Genomic DNA, 18,311 nt, shown 5'->3' with positions numbered 1-18,311 from the left:
TATAAAAGCATAATTACAAATACAAGCAATATAAAGTTACTAATTAGATTTGTTTTATTGAAGTGTAATAACATACAACAATGTATTTGTTTTAGGTGTACAACATAATGATTCGACATTTGTATACATTACAAAATGATCATCATAAGTCTGGTTACCACCTGTCACCATGCAAGATTTCTTTCTTTTTTTTATGATGAGAACTTTTAAAATTTACTTTCTTAGCAACTTTCAAATTTGTAAGAGAGTATTTTTAATGATCGTCAACATGCTGTATATTACATACCCATGACTTATTTATTTTATAACTGGAAGTTAGTATCTCTTGATCCCCTTCACCCAGTTCACCCACCCTCTGACACCCCTTCCCTCTGGCAACCATCAATCTATTCTCTGTATCTATGAGTTTTGTTTTGTTTTGTTTGTTTTGTTTTTCAGATTCCACATATGAGTGAAGTCATACAATATTTGCCTTTATCTGTCTGACTTATTTCACTTAGCATAATACCCCCAAGGTCCATCCATGTTGTCATAAATGGCAATATTTCATTCTTTTTTATAACTGTGTAATATTCCCATTGTGTGTGTGTAAGGTATACAGCATGGTGATTTGATTTAATTACTGGGTCTGTGTACAAATGTTTTCTCTCATTTCAGTCTCCAAAACAAACAGAAGCACACAGACTGTTCCATAAACTTTATTATCAAGTTATCCTTGAATTTGGTCTCTTAATAGTCTGTCAATGTTTTTCTTAAAATAGCTTCCTAAAAAAAAAAATTGTATTATTTTCCATTTTAAATTCCAGTCAGGCTAACATTTGCCATTTCATTGGGATGGCTATTTTATTTCATTTTCCCCTGAGAAACTATTAACTTATCATTATAGAGACAGTGATAAAAAAATGTATGTAAAAATACTGACCTTGAATATATGGAATAAGCATATATACATACATACTGCCTTGGAGAGAGTCATTCCATATTTAGCCCTTTTTCCATCAACCCTGAAGGAATCAGCATTTGTACAAAAAAAATCTCATTAGCTTGGTCCATTTAATCTTGTGCAATGAAATGGCTCATTAATTCTAGGCAACTGTCCCACAGAGAGATTAGAGCCAGAGGCCCTGGAACCTGGAGTCAGATCTGTCACTCGTGAGGTGTGCGGCACTGGACCGGTTACTTTACATTTCTGAACCTCCAATTCCTCATCTATAAAATGTGAATATTCATGCACCAGCCTCAGAGCACTGCTGAAGGGATGAATACATCTGGCTTTTGGAACTTTGCCTGGCTCCTGAGGAGAGCTCAGATTCATTGAACTCAGAGTAACCATACTGAGCACAAGCACAGCGTGTACCCAAATTTAAAAAAAAAAAAAAAAAAGTAAAAGTGACTGTTTGATACTTGATTTTCAAAAAGCATCAAATAGTTTGAGCAATTAAGAATGTGTTTGCTTGTGAGTAACAGAAAGCTCAACTAATCTTGAAGCCACATACTGCTCTCTTAACTAACCAGAATTCGCGAGATGTGCTGTCACTTGCTTAGATTCAGCTGCACAGCTGCGTTATTAGGAAACCTGACTTGATGCCCAGTGATGGTAAGATAGCTGCTACAGACAGATCCATCAGGAGATCTTCAGGGGAAAAGAAGGGGCGGAGAAGTGGAGTGAATCACTTCCGTGCCATGCTCTTTCACCCGGAAATCAACAGATTTCCCACAATGCCCCATAAAATCTGGTAACCGGCTACTGGCATTGTCTGTGTCATGTGGTTATTCCCACTGCAAGAGGTACTGAAAGAGCAAGCTGGGGCCTTGCTGTCTCCAACAAATCTAACGTTGTATTAATAAGAACAAAGGTCAGAAAGAGCTGTTGGGTAATATTTTAGTGTCCGCCGTAACGTAAATAAGGGAAACATTGGAATTCAGTCAGATGTCCATATATTCATTTTATGCTTTAGTATTTATTGTTTTAATATCAAATTGCCTATGGGAAAGTGATTCCACAAACTTTTCATGACTTAATTTTTCTGAAATTTTAATTTAGCGCTAGTATAAGAAAATATTCTGTTTTGCAACTGAAATTTTTTATGTGTGTTTTTGTTTTTTGGTTTTTTAGTTTTTTAGTTTTTTTTTTTTTTAAAAGAACTGTCAGTTTGGCCAGGTGCCACTAGAGAAATAATCGTCCCCAATCAATCAGTTCACTCATCACATTCTAGCTACACTGGCTTTTCTTATTTTTCTCAAGTATGCCAAATTCATCCCTACTTCCTGGCTTTCGCACTTCGTCCTTCAGTTTTGCTTGTTGTTTTGTTTTAGAGTGGAAGGTAGTTAGATTTATTTATATACTTATTTCTTTAATGGAAACACTGGGGATTGAACCCAGGACCTCATGCATGCCAGGCATGCACTCTACCACTGAGCTATACCCACCCCTCCTCCTTCGGTTCTGGAAAGCTCTGTCCCAGCCCAAACCCCCACATATCACCACCATCTTCCCACACCTGATTCCTCTTCTAGGTTTCATTCACATGTCCTTCTTCAAGGAAACCTTCTCTGATCAGATGCCACTTGCAACCAGCCTCTATCTCATTAACTCTATTTTATTTTATTCATTTTCCTTTTTAAAAATTTCTTTATCTCAAAATGTCTTATTTATTTATGGACTCACCTCTTTATTGTCTGATTCATCCAAGTTTAATGTAAGTTCTTTGAGTTGACGGACATTTGTGTGATTCTTCACTTCATTTTCTGAACCCTAAAACAGTGCTTAACCATAGTAGCCACTTAATAAATATTTGTTAAACAAATGAAAGAATACTTAACATATGGTTCTTGATTAGAGCAGGAGTTCGATGTTAAACATTTGAATATTTGATTGCAGCCAGAGAAAATGGGTTAATGTCTTCATCCTAACAATTGGAGTGTACTTGAGGACAGGTCTTTGTACACCTAACAGCACTTGAACACTATAACACAGCCTTCATGAATATTGTCCCTAGGCTGAAAAGCTTTCTTTCACTGACACAGACTTCGGATAAGCAGTCATCTACGTATAGTCAAATCTTGCTGCCCTGGGCATCATCGGATTAGCTTTTGTCTATGTCTGCCTCAAAGCATTAAATATTAACTTAAAAAGTTAATTCTTCCCTATTAAAAGATGGGCAAAATGTCTGTTCCACCAAAGAAGATACATAGATGGCCAGTAAGCATAATGAAAAGATGTTCAACATCATACGTCATTAGGAAATCGCAAATTAAAATAATAATGAAATTCCACTACACACATGTTTAGAACCCTGAAAATCCAAAACACTGACAGCATCAAATCCGCGTGAGACTGTGGGAACTCTCATTCACTGCTGATGGGAATGCAAAGCAGCACAGCCACTGTGGAAGACAGTTTGGCAGTTTCTGACAAAATAAAATACACTTTTAGCATATGATCCAGCAGTCGTGTTCCAAGGAATTTGACCATGTAGACTGAAAACTTACGAGTACACAAAAACCTGAACATGAATGTTTATGGCAGCTTTCTTCATAACTGCCAAAACCTAGAAGCAACTGAGATGCCCTTCAAAAAGTTATTGGATAAACAAACTGTGGCACATCCATTCAATAGACTATTATTACACAAGAAAAACAAGTGAACTATCAAGTCATGAAAAGACATGGTGGAAACATAAATGCATATTACCAAGTGAAAGAAGTCAGTCTGGCAAGGCTGCAGATCATATTCTTCCAGCATGTAAACAGAATTTATCTGTTCATTTTGTTAATTAATTAGAGAATAATCCTTCTTTATATAAATTAAATAATATATCTGTTTGAGTAGGAAAACAAATTCAAGCCTTAGCAGAGCACTAAAATTAAGATATCTTACTATCTCTTAAAGCTTCTGCATTTCATGATACAATTCAGCTTATATTATTTCGTATAACACGGTGAATAGTTTCTGTGGTTTTTTTTTTTTTTTGGCCACAATCTAGGGTGAATCAAGGTTAAAAATCAAGCCACATTAAGGAAGGTCAAAAATTATTAATTATTGTAATACTTATCAGAGATAACAGAAAGTTGTCATCTTCTCTCTATTAACCTTAATACTCATCGTGGTATTACGTATCTTTAATGCTGTTAAATCAGTCGAGTAGTTTCACAGTTGTTTTACTTTTATTTATTTATTTTCTAACAAAACTCTACAGTGCAGTAAAGGTTAGGGATCATGTAACTGCCCTGTCATTTACAAAGCCTGAGTGGTTCATTGATTGCTGGTCTCCTGATTCACCCTTACAACTAGCTGAAAGGTTATCCTCTCATTGATGAAAGTCGTCCAGGAGGCAAGGCAATAGAATGCATTGATGAAACGTCTAAAGGCAAAAAAATGCAGTTGCAACTCACTGTGAAATTCTAATTGGGAATCTGTTTTAAGACTTCACAGTTGAGAAGCAGTTCCATTTGTTTTCTATTACTTGTAAGCCCGTGTTTTAAAGCCCGCTGATTACTGGTGGAAGCTACAGTGACAGAGCCCGAATTTCTTTCCAGGCGATCGGATGGCAAAAATCCAGAGAATACTTAGGTTCTTTCCTGATGTGCTTTTTCTTAACTGAAACCTGACTTCCCAGGACCACATTTCCAACTTTCCCCTTTAGGGAGTAATGAAAATTGCTGCACATGTGAGGTCTTCTACTTGGCCTTTAATAGAAATTGTCTTCTGTAACAAGACAACAACTTTCTGAGGCAAACATAACGATCTCCATTTTATAGTTGACAAAGCTGAGACTCAAGAAATATCCTGTTCAAGGTTTCAAACTAGAATATGGAAGCATTTGATTTGTACATCCCTGAATCTTTACTAGTGATATTCCCACTCCCCACATTCTGTAAAGCTACAGAAGGGAAACACTGAAATTCCCCAAGTCATTGTTGCTGCTCCCTGTCCATCACCTTCATTTTCACATGCGAATATGTTCTTTGGATCTCATCATGCTATTCTGTACACCTCTTTGTTGGTATCATTTGCTAGACTACTGGTTATTTCTTCTCACCTGCTATGGCTTTGATCCTGGACTTGGATGACTTCATTATTCATGTTGACAACCTATTGCATATTCTTATCTCAACGCTTCTTAGTGGCTTCTTCAAGGTCTATCACATCAAGTCCAGCAAATCACACTTAGGGAGCACCTGGGCTTTGATATTACCCCCAAATGCTTCATACATGAAACATTAAACTCTCACGCTTCACTCTCACCACTGTCAAACACTGTTGCATCTCTCTTAACTATTTAACTACTCTTTTTCGTTACCTCATCAATATCCCCTTATCTTGACCTCTTAGTCTTCCAGCTCTCTTAGATTATCACTTACTTGTCAATGATGGTTTAGTAATAATAACAGGAGTAATAATAACACCGTTCATATCATTTATCACTGTTTAGCAATGATTTATCATGCATTGCAGATAGCACTGTATATGTTTTGTAGACTGAGTCTCAGAGAAATGAAGCAGACCATCCAAAGCCATATAGTTAATAACTGGCATAACAAAGATGAGAATATAGGTCTGCCAGTGTCACTCTTACTCTTTTTATTATATCTACCTCATCAGCACAGCCTCCTCTGTCATGCAGCTGTGATCATCACTGTCAGCTCTCTTGTGTGCAAAGGTCTGCCTCTGAGTCATCACCATGCAGTCACGGTGGGTCTCCAATGCTGTGTAGCTGCAGTCAGCATCCATTTCTAGCTACCTCAACTGTGACTGCAATCTTTACTTCCTCTTACATGCCTCAAACCTTTCACTGAGCAGGTACCTACAGTCAGATGAAAGGCACATGCCTACTGACATACACTCAAAGTAAATATCTTTGCATCTTACTTTACAGAGAAAATTCAAGTTTTCAGGCGAAAGATCTCAGCATGCTGTCCCCCCGACCTCTTATTTGAACCTGTATGTACTCGCACAGGTATCCTTCCTGTCTCAGTAGAAAAGATGCCTCCATCCTCCTATCCAAGGCTATCTCTCTACCTGAGTTCTAGGAGTCAACCCCTCAGGACCTTGACCCATCAATATTTCCCTCTCTTTCATAATCTCATGTATGTATTATCCTTTTTAGCCTCTACTAAATCTGTGTGTGTGTAATTTTTAGGAATGATTTTTGCCTGCGAGTAACAGAAAACACTTCTATCAATGGTTTAAGAAAATAGGGGTCACTTTTTTAACATAGCAGAAAGTCCAAAACTAGAAAGTTGCCGTCATTGGTTTAATAGCTTAGAAATGTCAAGGACGGTGTATTAATTCTCAGCCCCTCTCATGTGAATATGCTGCTGCAGTTCCCTGCACCATACTTTCTTATAGAAAGTTCTCAGCCGACTTCTACCCTGATCTTGTTGGCTAGAATTTATTGGTCAATTGATTTTGCACAGCTACTCAAGATACTTTAGGGAACGGGAGGGTGAGTATATAGTTTTTCAAGGCTTCATAGTGAAGGCAGGAAAGGAAGGAGTTGGGAAAGGGTACTCTTTAGGGAACCTATAGAGTCTGTCAAGGCATACACATGTATTTTAGTGTCTTCTATCTTTAAAACAGGTGGGTTATCCAAAGACTGTCCCAGATATGGATTTTCAATTATTGGCCCTGTATATAGCCTGTATCTCGTCCCTCCTCTGTAGTACTGGACTGCTTCAGGCTTTAGCCGTTGCAAGCGTTCGCTGGAAACCAGTTCCCTAATTTCTGGATCCACCTCTGCGGACACTTGGAGCTGTGACCACCCCACAGGAGTTACCACTCCTCATCCACTTCAATCTGAAAACACATGTTAGAACAACCATGTATGCCAGTCAGTCCTCTTGGAGTTGCTCTATAGTTAATTAGTTTCCACATTTTTTCTCTACTATCATTTTAATACTGCATTTAGAAAAACATTTTAAAATGTGTTGAATCTGCCTTCTTTAATTGAAAGTTTTTTCTTATTGCCTTGACTGATCATTTTATGTCTGTATTTGCCACTAGATTCTGAATTATGAGAGCAGAACTCATTTATCTATTTTGTATCAGTTCCCTAGTACCATGCACAGTTCTTGAGTAAAAAATTATTGATGAGTGTGAATGGATAAATAAATCCATTAAAGACTAAAAGCTCACAAGAATTTGAAATCCAACTAGCAGACTTGGAGTGCAGGATTGCCCCTTTATCAACTGCATGAAGCGGTGAAATGTATTTGTCTCAGATCTTAGTTTCTCTACCTTTAAATTAAGAATAATACTATCCCTTCTTTGCACTTTGTATTCTATTGTAAGATAAAGTCAAATAATGGATACAAGCATGCTTTGAGTTACAGAATGTTAGCATTTATTATTTGACACATTTTTCTTTTAATAATCATTATATTGAATTTGATAAATGAATTAATTTATCAAGCTAAATTTATTAATGTGCCAGTGTGTTCGGGAAAAACAGACAGATTAACATTCATCAAATAATTATTGAATATTTACCATGTGCTTGACACTGTTCTTGATACCAGAAATACAGCAGTGACCACAAAGATAAATCCTGGCTCACATGAAGTATAACTTCTGGGTGACACGACATAGGTGTATTGGTTTTCCATTTGCTTCTTTATTCTTTAAAACAACAGAACTTTATACTTTAAAACAACAGAAGTTGATTAATCTTTCATCAACAAAAGTCTGGCACATTTTGCAGGTTAAAACCAAGATCTAGGCAGGGTTGTTACTTCTGGAGCCTCTAGAGGAGAGTCTGTTTCCTCGCCTTTTCCAGCTTCAAGAGTTTGCCACATTCCTTGGCTTCTGGCCTCATCCCTCCATCTGCAAAGCAGTAACATCAGAGAAGGTCCTTCTCACACTGGCATCCCTCTGGCTTGACACTGATTCTCCTGCTTCTGTCTTTTACTTGTAAGGACTCTTGTGATTGCATTTGATCCACCCTGATAACCTGGGGTAGTCTATCTGTTTTAGAGTCAGCTGATCATCAACCTTAATTCCATCCACAACCTTACTTCTCCTTTTCTATGTAAGGTGGCATATTCACCCATTTCAGAGACCAGAATGTGGGCATCGTTGGGAGGTTGTTTTCCTGCCTCCCACGGGATGCCCGTCCCTTGGCCCACTGTACCCCTTTTCATTAAAAACTAACAAATGTTTTTCTGGGTTGCTTTACGAATCTGTCCTATACTTAACCTAATGGTAAAGAGATAGACAACACAATTTAATTTAGAGTTAAAATCAACACTGCCTTACTGCTAAGACTGCATTTACTAACTACATTTGATTCAGTTAAGCCTTGGTAACTCTTTTGAATTGTTGTAAAATTTTCTTCCTTGACTTTTATAGTTTTATTCTAAGTGGGATCAGAATGAGTTTTACTGCTCCTCCACCTTTTTTTTTTTTAAACACTCATGGCCAAGGACCTGGAAATTCTTTCCACTGTGATGGAATGGAAACTAATAAAAATGTATATAATTTACTACCATTGCCAAGATTTTTTTCAAAGAATTTATATTCTGTGTTTATTTCTCAATTGAAATATGTTTATTAAAAAATAATTATATGTATTTATATATGTGTATATATGTTTGAGAAATACAAATATCAAGTTAACTAAAATTCCTCCAGGACTATGTCATGTAAGGTACAAGTATTTTTACTACCAACCCAATAAGATGGCAAGTATTTCTATTTCCTCTTCACATATGAGTGAACTGATGCGCAAAAGATTTAAGTAGTTTACCCCAAGATCTGCTCCCAGCAAGCAGTTGGTCAGGATCTGAACTGAGGACTAAGCAGCCCTTGGTCCCGGCCCCTCACACATTATTAGGCAGGCACAGCTCACTGCCTAAAGTGTGTGCACCTTCTCTGTGACATTGACAAAAAAGCTCACATGTTTAGAAAGGGCAGAAGAAATACCAATTTAAATAAACAGTTTACAAACCACACTAGACTCAGGTTACTTAAATTTTTTTTGATAAATTGATGAAGATTAAGACCAGATAAGGAGAAAAGTTGAGAAAGCAGTTATCATAGCATTCTATTATGCAATGCATTTGTGCAAAGAATGGAAATTGTAAAATGTTTTCGAAGAGTAAAACATTAGAAAAATGCCATAGACCCAGGAAAGAGCAAAAGAAAGAGAATACTGGAGCATAGAGCATTCAACTATAAGAATCTTTTTTTTAAATTGAAGTTTAGTTGATTTACAATGTTTTATTAGTTTCTGGTATACAGCATAAGAATCTTTTAAATAAATGGCATAGAGAATCCCAAACCTCAGTGGATTTTGAATTTGATTGCTGCATACAGAACAGAATCTATATTGCAAAAATTCATATGGGATAAACTTCTTTAGAAATGGTTTTAAAAATTCTCAAATCTCCCTGAGGAAAACCAAGTCAGAGAATAATGGAACTGCTCAGTGAACCACAAATGCCCACAGACTGTAAGGCTCAATGGGAATGAAAAGCTCTATTTAAATGCAGTGTGATATCACTGAAAGGATAAGGATTCTGGAATCAGACAAAGTTCACTCAAATCCATACAGTAGTTCTGTGTAATCTTGAACAGGTCAGTGTCTCTCTGAATCATAATATTCGTGTGTCTGAGATAGGAATTAACCAAGACTAGATTTTTAAAGTGTTCAGCACATGGTCTCGTATACTAAATCTCAGCATATTAGAATAATTTATTCATTCGTTTGCAGACTGTATCCTGAGTACTAGAGAACACAATCCTTCTCCAAGGGAAAGAAAAGTCTTGGGGGGTAGAAAAGAAGTAACTAAGTAATACATTTGGTGTACAGTGATAAATGCTTTAATGGACTAAGGATATGGAGTGTCACTCAACCTGCCTGGGATGTAATAAAGGCATCTAGGAAGGACAGTAACTCACCTTGTACGTCAAGAATGAATATTAGTAATTTACCTGAGAAGTCTGGAAAGTAGTACAGAGAAATAGACTCAGAGTTAAGGATTACTGCAATAGCCCAGTAAATCCTATTTCCAGGGAAGGGAGCTGATGAATAAGAAATGTGGAGGCCAGAGAGAGAAGAAAAGACCTAGTTAAGTTCACTGCCTTCCTTTTCCTTCTCTGTAAAGATCAAGCAAGATTAGGTGCAACCCACATTTTATTTACCCCTTTCACCCTTTTTCTACATACACAGTTAGGAGAAGGTAAGAGTTAAAATGTTTATCAAGGCACCAAAAACTCAGAGCAGTAGCTGGTTCGTAATGGAGGGAGGGGTGTTAGTAAGGAATGAGATGACACAGTGGTTATTTAATTTTGTAGTTTTTTAAAAAATTGAAGTATAGTTGATTTGTCTGTGGCCATACCACCCTGAATGCACCTGATTTCATCTGAATTATAATTGAGTTACAATGTTGTGTTAGTTTCTGGTGTATAGCATAGTGATTCAGTCATATAACCTATTAGGAAAAAAGAATATGAAAAAGAATATATGTGTGTGTATATATATGACTGAATGATCTATATCATGTGTATATATATATCATTATATGTTGTGTGTGTGTGTGTATATATATATTCTTTTTCATATTCTTTTTCATTATAGATTATTACAAAGTATTGCATGTAGTTCCCTCTGCTCTACAGTAGGACCTTGCTGTTTATTTTTTTATATATGGTAATTTGTATCTGCTAATTCCAAACTTCTAATTTATCCCTCACCAGCCTTTCCCCTTTGGTAACCATAAGTTTGCTTTCCATGTCTGTGAGTCTGTTTCTGTTTTGTAAATAAGTTCATTTGTCTCATTTTTTTTAGATTCCACATATAAGTGATATTTGTGTTTCTTTATCTGACTTACTTCACTTAGTATGATAATCTCTGGGTCCATCCATGTTGCTGCAAGTGGTATTATTTCATTCTTTTTTATGGCTGAATAGTGTTCCATATATATACACCACAACTTCTTTATCCATTTATCTGTCAGTGGACATTTAGGTTGCTTCCATGTCTTGGCTATTGTAAATAGTGCTACTGTGAACATTGGGGTACATGTATCTTCAAATTAAAGTGTCCTCTGGATATGTGTCCAGGAGTGGGATTGCTGGATCATATGGTAACCCTATTTTTAATTTTTTAAGGAATCTTCATACTGTTTTTCATAGTGGTTGCACCAAATTACATTCCCACCAGCAGTGTAAGAGGGTTCTCTTTTCTCCATACCCTCTCCAGCATTTATCATTTGTGGAGGTTTTAATGATGGTCATTCTGATAAACAGTGGCTATTGTTAAAATCAAATGGAATCATATAAGATTTAATAACTGGCATGTCCAGGCCATGTGTACCATCTAAACTTCAGCCCTGGATCAGGTTAAAGAACTGTTAAATAAAATTGTCATCATCATTTAAATTAATTTTTCACCTTGAACTTACTTCGTAGTAGGTTAATATCCTCCCTAATCTATGTATGTGTGTGTTTGGGCACATGCACACAGGTGCTCCAGAACGCCTTATATCCCAAGTGTGAACAATTGGATCAAATGTTGAAACAAACCACGTAAATAATTTAATAGAATTAACTGATCAAAAAGTCAGCGATTCTGGCAACACTAAGACTGTGTCATCAATCTAAAATGACCCATGATTCAGAGAAAATACTATTAGTACAAGACTTTTCCAATTTTAAAGCATGTTCACATTATCAAATGCAGTCCTCACAATGACAGTGGAGGAGATGGAGCAGGAACTGAATCACTTCCAAATGCCCTGAAAGTCGATTTCAACCAGCTGCAATACTGCCAGGAGCCAGAGAGGCAAGTATTAACATGATCCAGACACGGAAATGAGGAAGCTGAGACCCAGGGAGAGAAAATGTGCCTTGTTAACTTTAAAATAATATGTGCTGCTTCAAAAATAAAAAACTACAAATAAGTATAGGCATATGTAGAATTTAATATTAATGATATTTCACAAATTGAATTAAAAAGGATTAAGAATGTTAAACATTATGGCCTGGCAGATTATCTAAAGCATTCAAATGATGGAACTTCTTTCTTTTACTAAAAGCTTTTATTTCAGTAGGTTGTTTGGAATTACAGAAGATTAAGATTTAGTTTTAGACTCAGTAATTGAAATGTGTCTATTTAGTTAAACCTTAAATTCAAAGTCGCAGAGTATTTTGGCTGGACAGGAAGCAATGACATTCCCCAAACTAGGGGAAAAAAACAGTAGAAAAACTAATGTTTACTTTTTAGCCAACATTGCTCCAAAATATACTCCAGATATTTGCAAGAATTACTACTGATATAAAAGACTCATACATTTTATATACAATTGTGATACTTTTTATATTGTCTTGTCCACAGGATTCTAGCATTTCACAAAAAATAATGAAATATGAGCAAGCACAGATACCTGGTTTATTTAGAAAAGCTTGTATGTGCGAGACTCCTAGCCAAGAGTATGCAAGATAAGGTCTCTGCCCTCGGAAGCTGACGGTCTAGGACAGAATATATGCCCCATACATATGTAGAAGAGCTTTTATTTAAAATTACTAAGTAATTGAAGTCAAGAAGAAAATTTTGAATAATTCAAAAGTAAGAAAGTTTAGGGAAGGTAAAGACAATGGTTGCCAAGGGGTCAGGGAAAGTTTTATTGGAGGAGTTGGCACCTTGAAGAATGGATTATTATTCCAATAATAATTCAAAGAAATCTTAATAAGCCATTGCTTACTAAGTGTGATTCAAAGATGATTTTTTCAAGAGCTTTTCTTAATGGTGTGCTTTAATTTTTGAGGCTTAAAGCTAAAAGAGGACAATTCATTTGCTATTTCATTTCTTTATTTACTCATTCAATAAACAATCATTGAGTATTATTGTGGACCATGCATTGTTCTATTTGCTCATGCTGTCCCCAGCACAGGTAAGATCTCTACTCTCTTAAAGCTTGTGTATCATTTGAAGAATCAAATGATAAAGGAGCAAATAAGGACAATAAGATGGTAAATGCAGATCCATTTTCAATTTGAAAAGATACAGAAAATAAAATGAAGTGCTGATACAATGAGTGGTAATGAGGCAGAGGCAGAGAAGAGAGACTAGAGTGTTAGGGACAGTCTGTCTGAAACAAATGGAGACAGTGAGTGACATGAAGTTCTGAGCAGAGTACTCCCAGTCAAGAGACATGACAGCACAGAGACAAACTAGGAAGAGGCATGGTGTTTGAGAAATGGAAAGAAGGTCAGTGTGGCTGGAGTGGAACTAGGTGGGTGGAGAGCGGTAGGAAATAAAATCTCAGAGATGGGGCAGGTAGCCATGCCAGGTTGGTCCTTGATGGACAGAAAAAGGATTTGAATTTTATACTGCAAGTGATGGAAAACCTTTGGAGGATTTTAAAGGGGAAAAGGATGATAGATTAAATTCATAATTTTAAGAAATTCACTGTGTTTGCTGCATGAAAATTTGCATTGTATGGTAGCAAGAAGGAAATCTGAGAGACGAGTAATTGGAATCATTCAAGAAAGAGGTGACACTGTCATGCACTACTGTGGTCAAGATGATGGTGATGGAAATAAGTGGAAAGAATGTTTTCAGGGTGGACTTGACTTACTGGCATATTGAGAAGATTGGGTGGGAAGACAAACAAGAGTTCAAAATCCTCCCCACCTAACTTCATTGGGAAGACTGAACAACAAGGCCATTTGCAACTGATCAAATTAAGGTTCAAAAGTCATTCGCATTCTTATTCAAGAGTGGTAAAAGCCTTATTATTGAACATTTTTACTGTTGATCACCCCAAGATCTGGATTGCAAATTTGGCATTGGTGTAAAACACGCATGACAACTCTTTTTCCTAAAGTTCTAACCAATAATAGCAACATCGATATTATCTCCCAAGCAGTATTGAACAAATCTGAAATGATCATGTGTCAATTGAGTTTTAGATGTTCATGATGTAGACATTAATCTGAATCATACCATAGCACGATCACAAAGGGACCTTCTCTACAATCAAGTGATTTTCCTAATTTTGCCTAAAAACTTGAGCTAAATGGAGCAATGACATAATTGGAACTTTACTTGACATGTTTGAGGATATCTCATGCTTTAATTTCTAACTTATTTTTCAAAAGCAAAAATGTAGAATTTTAGACTTTCTTGTGGTGCTGTATTAGTAATGTGCCTTTTATTTTCTGCTTTTTCTCCCATATCTCACTTTCCATTTTTCTGTAGATAATTGCTCCATCTTCCATATAAACTGCTTGTACCCAGTTTCTTATCTCAAGATTAGCTTCTGGGAGACTACAGTTGAAAGCAAAAGGTTATCAAATAACTTCTACTTTTATAACTCTCTAAATGACAAAAACAAATGCACATGAGTGGAAGATATGGCAAAGGATGTCTTATTGTTACTGTTATTTCCACACCTTTCTTTGTCATTTTGTAATACCAATAACACATGAATTCTAAATTCTAAATTTAGGAAAAATAAAGATTACTTCTATATTGTCAGCAATATATTCCTAGCACTATCCTGTGCCTGGTTCATACCTACTTCAAACAAGTCGGCTGCAATGTGAAATAAACTGATGAATTAGAGTTCTTGCCTCCAGTGACCTCAAACTGTAATAAATAATAAACTCTTCATTAACACAAACTAGCAATCATTAAGTGCCTTAAAACATGGAGTGCTGGAGGAGTGCTTTCTCATTGTTATACCTACTTATTAGTAAGAAAGAATAATAAACCGGCTTTTATTTGTTACCTTATAATTTACACAGCATTTTTTCCATAGATTTTTTTTCTAATAATTGAGACTTAACTGTATACACATTGCTTGACTCTCAGAACTCAGAACTAAAACCATTTATGCCAATATCTTTATTCCAGGTAATTCTTGCCCAAGAAGATAAGGCTGTAAACCAGTAACTAAATGGACTGCTTACTTTAGGAGATTTGTGCATACCAATGTGTCTAGACAATAATTTGCTCATTTGGGAAGTTATGTTGAGAAACACAGACCCTGGCATCTTCCTGAAAGAGCCTACTAACTACATCATTTGAATTAAATACTGATGTTTTCTTTAGAATATTTGTAAATGAATTTCGTCTAATCTGCAAGTCACACCCCCAAATAATGAGTTTTTTTTTATTTTGACTGATTTTTATTGGTATGAAAATATTATTGTTTCTTTAGGTTTTTTTGTTGTTGTTTTTTGTTTTTTTACTGTATTGAGAAAAGCAAATACCTTGTAAGTTGTATGACACCTTGTTGTAAAAGGACAATTTCTGTACCTGATATGGATCTATTTTTAAAGCAAGTACAGAAACACTATTGGAGGTCAGTTTAAAGTGCAATAAGGAACACTTTTAATGCAGATTAATTTCCCAACTTGCATGCCCTTGTAAGGCTGTACACGCTCTATCCTCTGACTAGAATGCTTTCCCCACTTCTATCTTTGTGCTAAGCTTTTCCTTTGAAACAGATTAAGGTCTATCTATTATTTTCTCAAAAGGTAAAAACCAGCCCATTTTGTATTCACAGGAATACAATCCCCAGCCTTCTTTGAAGTTGGAATCATGCCACTGGAATTGGCAGATTTGATAATAAAACATCTTGTGTAACCCTCCGCAATCAGTCTCTCTTGCCCTTCCATGTGATGTCTGATGCCACAAGCTTAAGATGTTGTGTCCCTTCTTGGAGTTACTGCCTTAGGAGAATCTAGCCCTCATTAGATTATTATACAATTAAAAATAAACCCTTATATTATGACACAGATACTTCGGAGTTGTTTGTTAATAGCAACTAGCATTAATTACACTAATACACAAAGTTGAGTCAGATATTCAGTACTTGGGTTCATAAATTTGTTACATCACAGTGATAGATGGGAGAGAAGCAAAGAGTTTTAGTGGAAAAGCATCAGTACGGTCCGCCCCCCCCCCCCCAAGATTCACTGAGAATGAGACATCCCTTTAAAACTCTAAATATGCCAAACCTTATAAATAGAAATCTACTTTTAAATATTATCTTTCACTTTCACTTTTCATTAATTTTCCAAAAACAAGAAAACCAGACTCTAAAGACAAAGTGTAGTAATTATAATCAATGTCGTATCTTTCTGGGGGGGAAAAAAGAAAAAGGTCCATTGAGGTTATAAGTCATTGAACAATGGGCATTGTTTGACTTTGGTGGATTGCTGATGTATGTTTGTAAAAGATTCTATTCTGAAGAAATTCTGTTCTATTCAATTCTGAAGGGAAGCACATATTCTGAAAGACTGGCCTCTTTTTTTCTCTAATTTTAGTCCTCCATTTCTAACTCTGTTAATGTATTGCTTGCTTCCCACTTTTAAAAGGAATATTTTACTACCTGTCCTCACGCCAGGTAAGACTTTCACAGACAGTGTACTTAAAGGTCAATTGTATTATGTGCTCTTTGAATTCAGAGTGACACTCAGACAAAAGTCGGCTCCCGGCACACTCGCATTGCTTTCATCAGATGACTCAGGCTGTGCTGCAAACACATCTTCTGTAACAGTTCAGCATTCAGAAAACCTGTCAGGGGCACTGAGAGGGTCTAGGAGAAAGGCTTCCTGATATCTTTATGGTCATTTATAATGTAGACAGTCATGTCCAGCCACGAAAATGGAGGCATTTCTAAAACTACAGAAACAGCATAAAAATCATTGTCCTTAATCGGTATGTCTCATGTTTTTTCACGCATTGTTTTAAACAAACAATCTCATTTAAAAGCATTTTATTCCTGGCAGCACTCTTCTGGGGGAATGCTGAAAAATATAAATTTCAAATCAAGCATGAAATATTGCACCATTTCTAATTACCAAGTCCCATGAAAATAGTAGATCTGATTGGATGTAACACCTGGAGACCTATGGCATGGTGTATTAAGAACACCTGTTGTCAGGCAAAGTGACATCTAAGATGCTGGCAATGTCTCCCAATTCAGATGCTTAATATTTGCTTAGGGTAAAGCCAATAACATTCAGAGTAAAACTTGCTGTCAGCCAAAAGGTAACTGCATCAAATGGGCCATGGAGGTTTGTTGTTTTTGTTTGTTTTTCTTTTTTCATTTCCTGCCTGCATCATTATCACACAGTTCATTTTCCCAGTGGCTCCTTATTAATCTATATATATATATGATGCAACAGGTATATTAAAATTCACTCATCCTTTGCTGACCTGGACTTTAATGAGTGCTGGCAGGTGTTTGTTTTCATTAAAGGACAATATGTCCTGGACAACAGTTGTACAAATCTCTTTAGTGAATCTCTCGGCAATAAAAGTTTAATATGCTTTTGTTGCCATTACTTTTTATTGCGTGTGGCTCCCTTCTTCCCCGAGTACGGTCTGCCTGGTGGATGCTATTACGTTTGTCCTCATGGTACGGTATGCAGTTGTCAACTATTATTATCCCAGTTTTACAGGTGCCAAAACAGACATACTGGCATTTGGTAGCTTCCTTCACATCACAAAACAGAACTGAGGTTGGAGCTCTTTCCTGTACTGACTAGGTCACCTATAAATTTAAATAGGAAGAGGAGGAGGCACTTAGAGAAGGGTCAGAAGAGGGAGACGGGTATAGCTTTTATTATCCACCATAATCTTTATTTTTATAGGTTCGTTTAATCTTATTTGTCAGATCTGTGTGTGGGAAAAGTTAGGGTTTGAGCTTCGAAATCTCGTGCATTATCAGAAGCAAATAAAAAGGCAGGGCCAATATTCGAAACAAGCTGACTGCTAGGACTATTCTCTCTGCATTTTGAAGGTAAGTTTGTCATTACTCCTAATAGTTTGTCTCTGTCTGTCAGAGGGACTGCACAGAAACAGCAAATGTTACTTAGATATCTGGACTTTGTATGTTTAGAGAAGTAGAGATAAATCTCAGAAAGGAAACAATGACCAGGTATAGAAAAAGCGAGTTTTGGATTTGAGTTGATGTGGACCTGAAGTGTGTCTCTGCCTCTCATTAGGTGTAAAATATTTACTACATGTTTAATTTTTATCCACCTCAGTTTCCCCATCTGAAAATAGATAAAAGCTGACCTACTTTTTCTAAGTGAAATAAGCCAGAAGGAGAAAGAGAAATACCATATGAGATCGCTCATATGTGGAATCTAAAAAACAAAAACAAAAACAAACAAACAAACAAACAAACAAAAAAGCTTAAATACAGGACAGAAATAGACTCATAGACATAGAATACAGACTTGTGGTTGCCCGGGAGGCGGAGGGTGGGAAGGGATAGACTAGGATTTCAAAATTGTAGAATAGATGAACAAGATTATACTGTATAGCACAGGGAATCACAGAGGAAAA

At 36.3% G+C, this 18,311-nt stretch overlaps 1 long non-coding RNA gene and 1 other non-coding gene across 7 annotated transcripts in view; one reads left to right on the top strand and one right to left on the bottom strand.

The window, feature by feature from the left end:
• The window catches only part of LOC141578851 (uncharacterized), a 382,879-nt gene that overhangs the window by 100,390 nt on the left and 264,178 nt on the right, over positions 1-18,311 (top strand). The window lies entirely within an intron of this gene.
• Positions 2,359-2,431, bottom strand: TRNAA-GGC (transfer RNA alanine (anticodon GGC)). Its single transcript has one exon. It is a non-coding gene; the product is annotated as a tRNA-Ala (tRNA).

This window comes from Camelus bactrianus, chromosome 10 (assembly GCF_048773025.1).
Source record: "Camelus bactrianus isolate YW-2024 breed Bactrian camel chromosome 10, ASM4877302v1, whole genome shotgun sequence".
NCBI classification, from domain to species: domain Eukaryota; kingdom Metazoa; phylum Chordata; class Mammalia; order Artiodactyla; family Camelidae; genus Camelus; species Camelus bactrianus.
The sequence above is the reverse complement of the archived record's forward strand: the minus strand, read 5'-3'. Positions and strand labels throughout refer to the sequence as shown.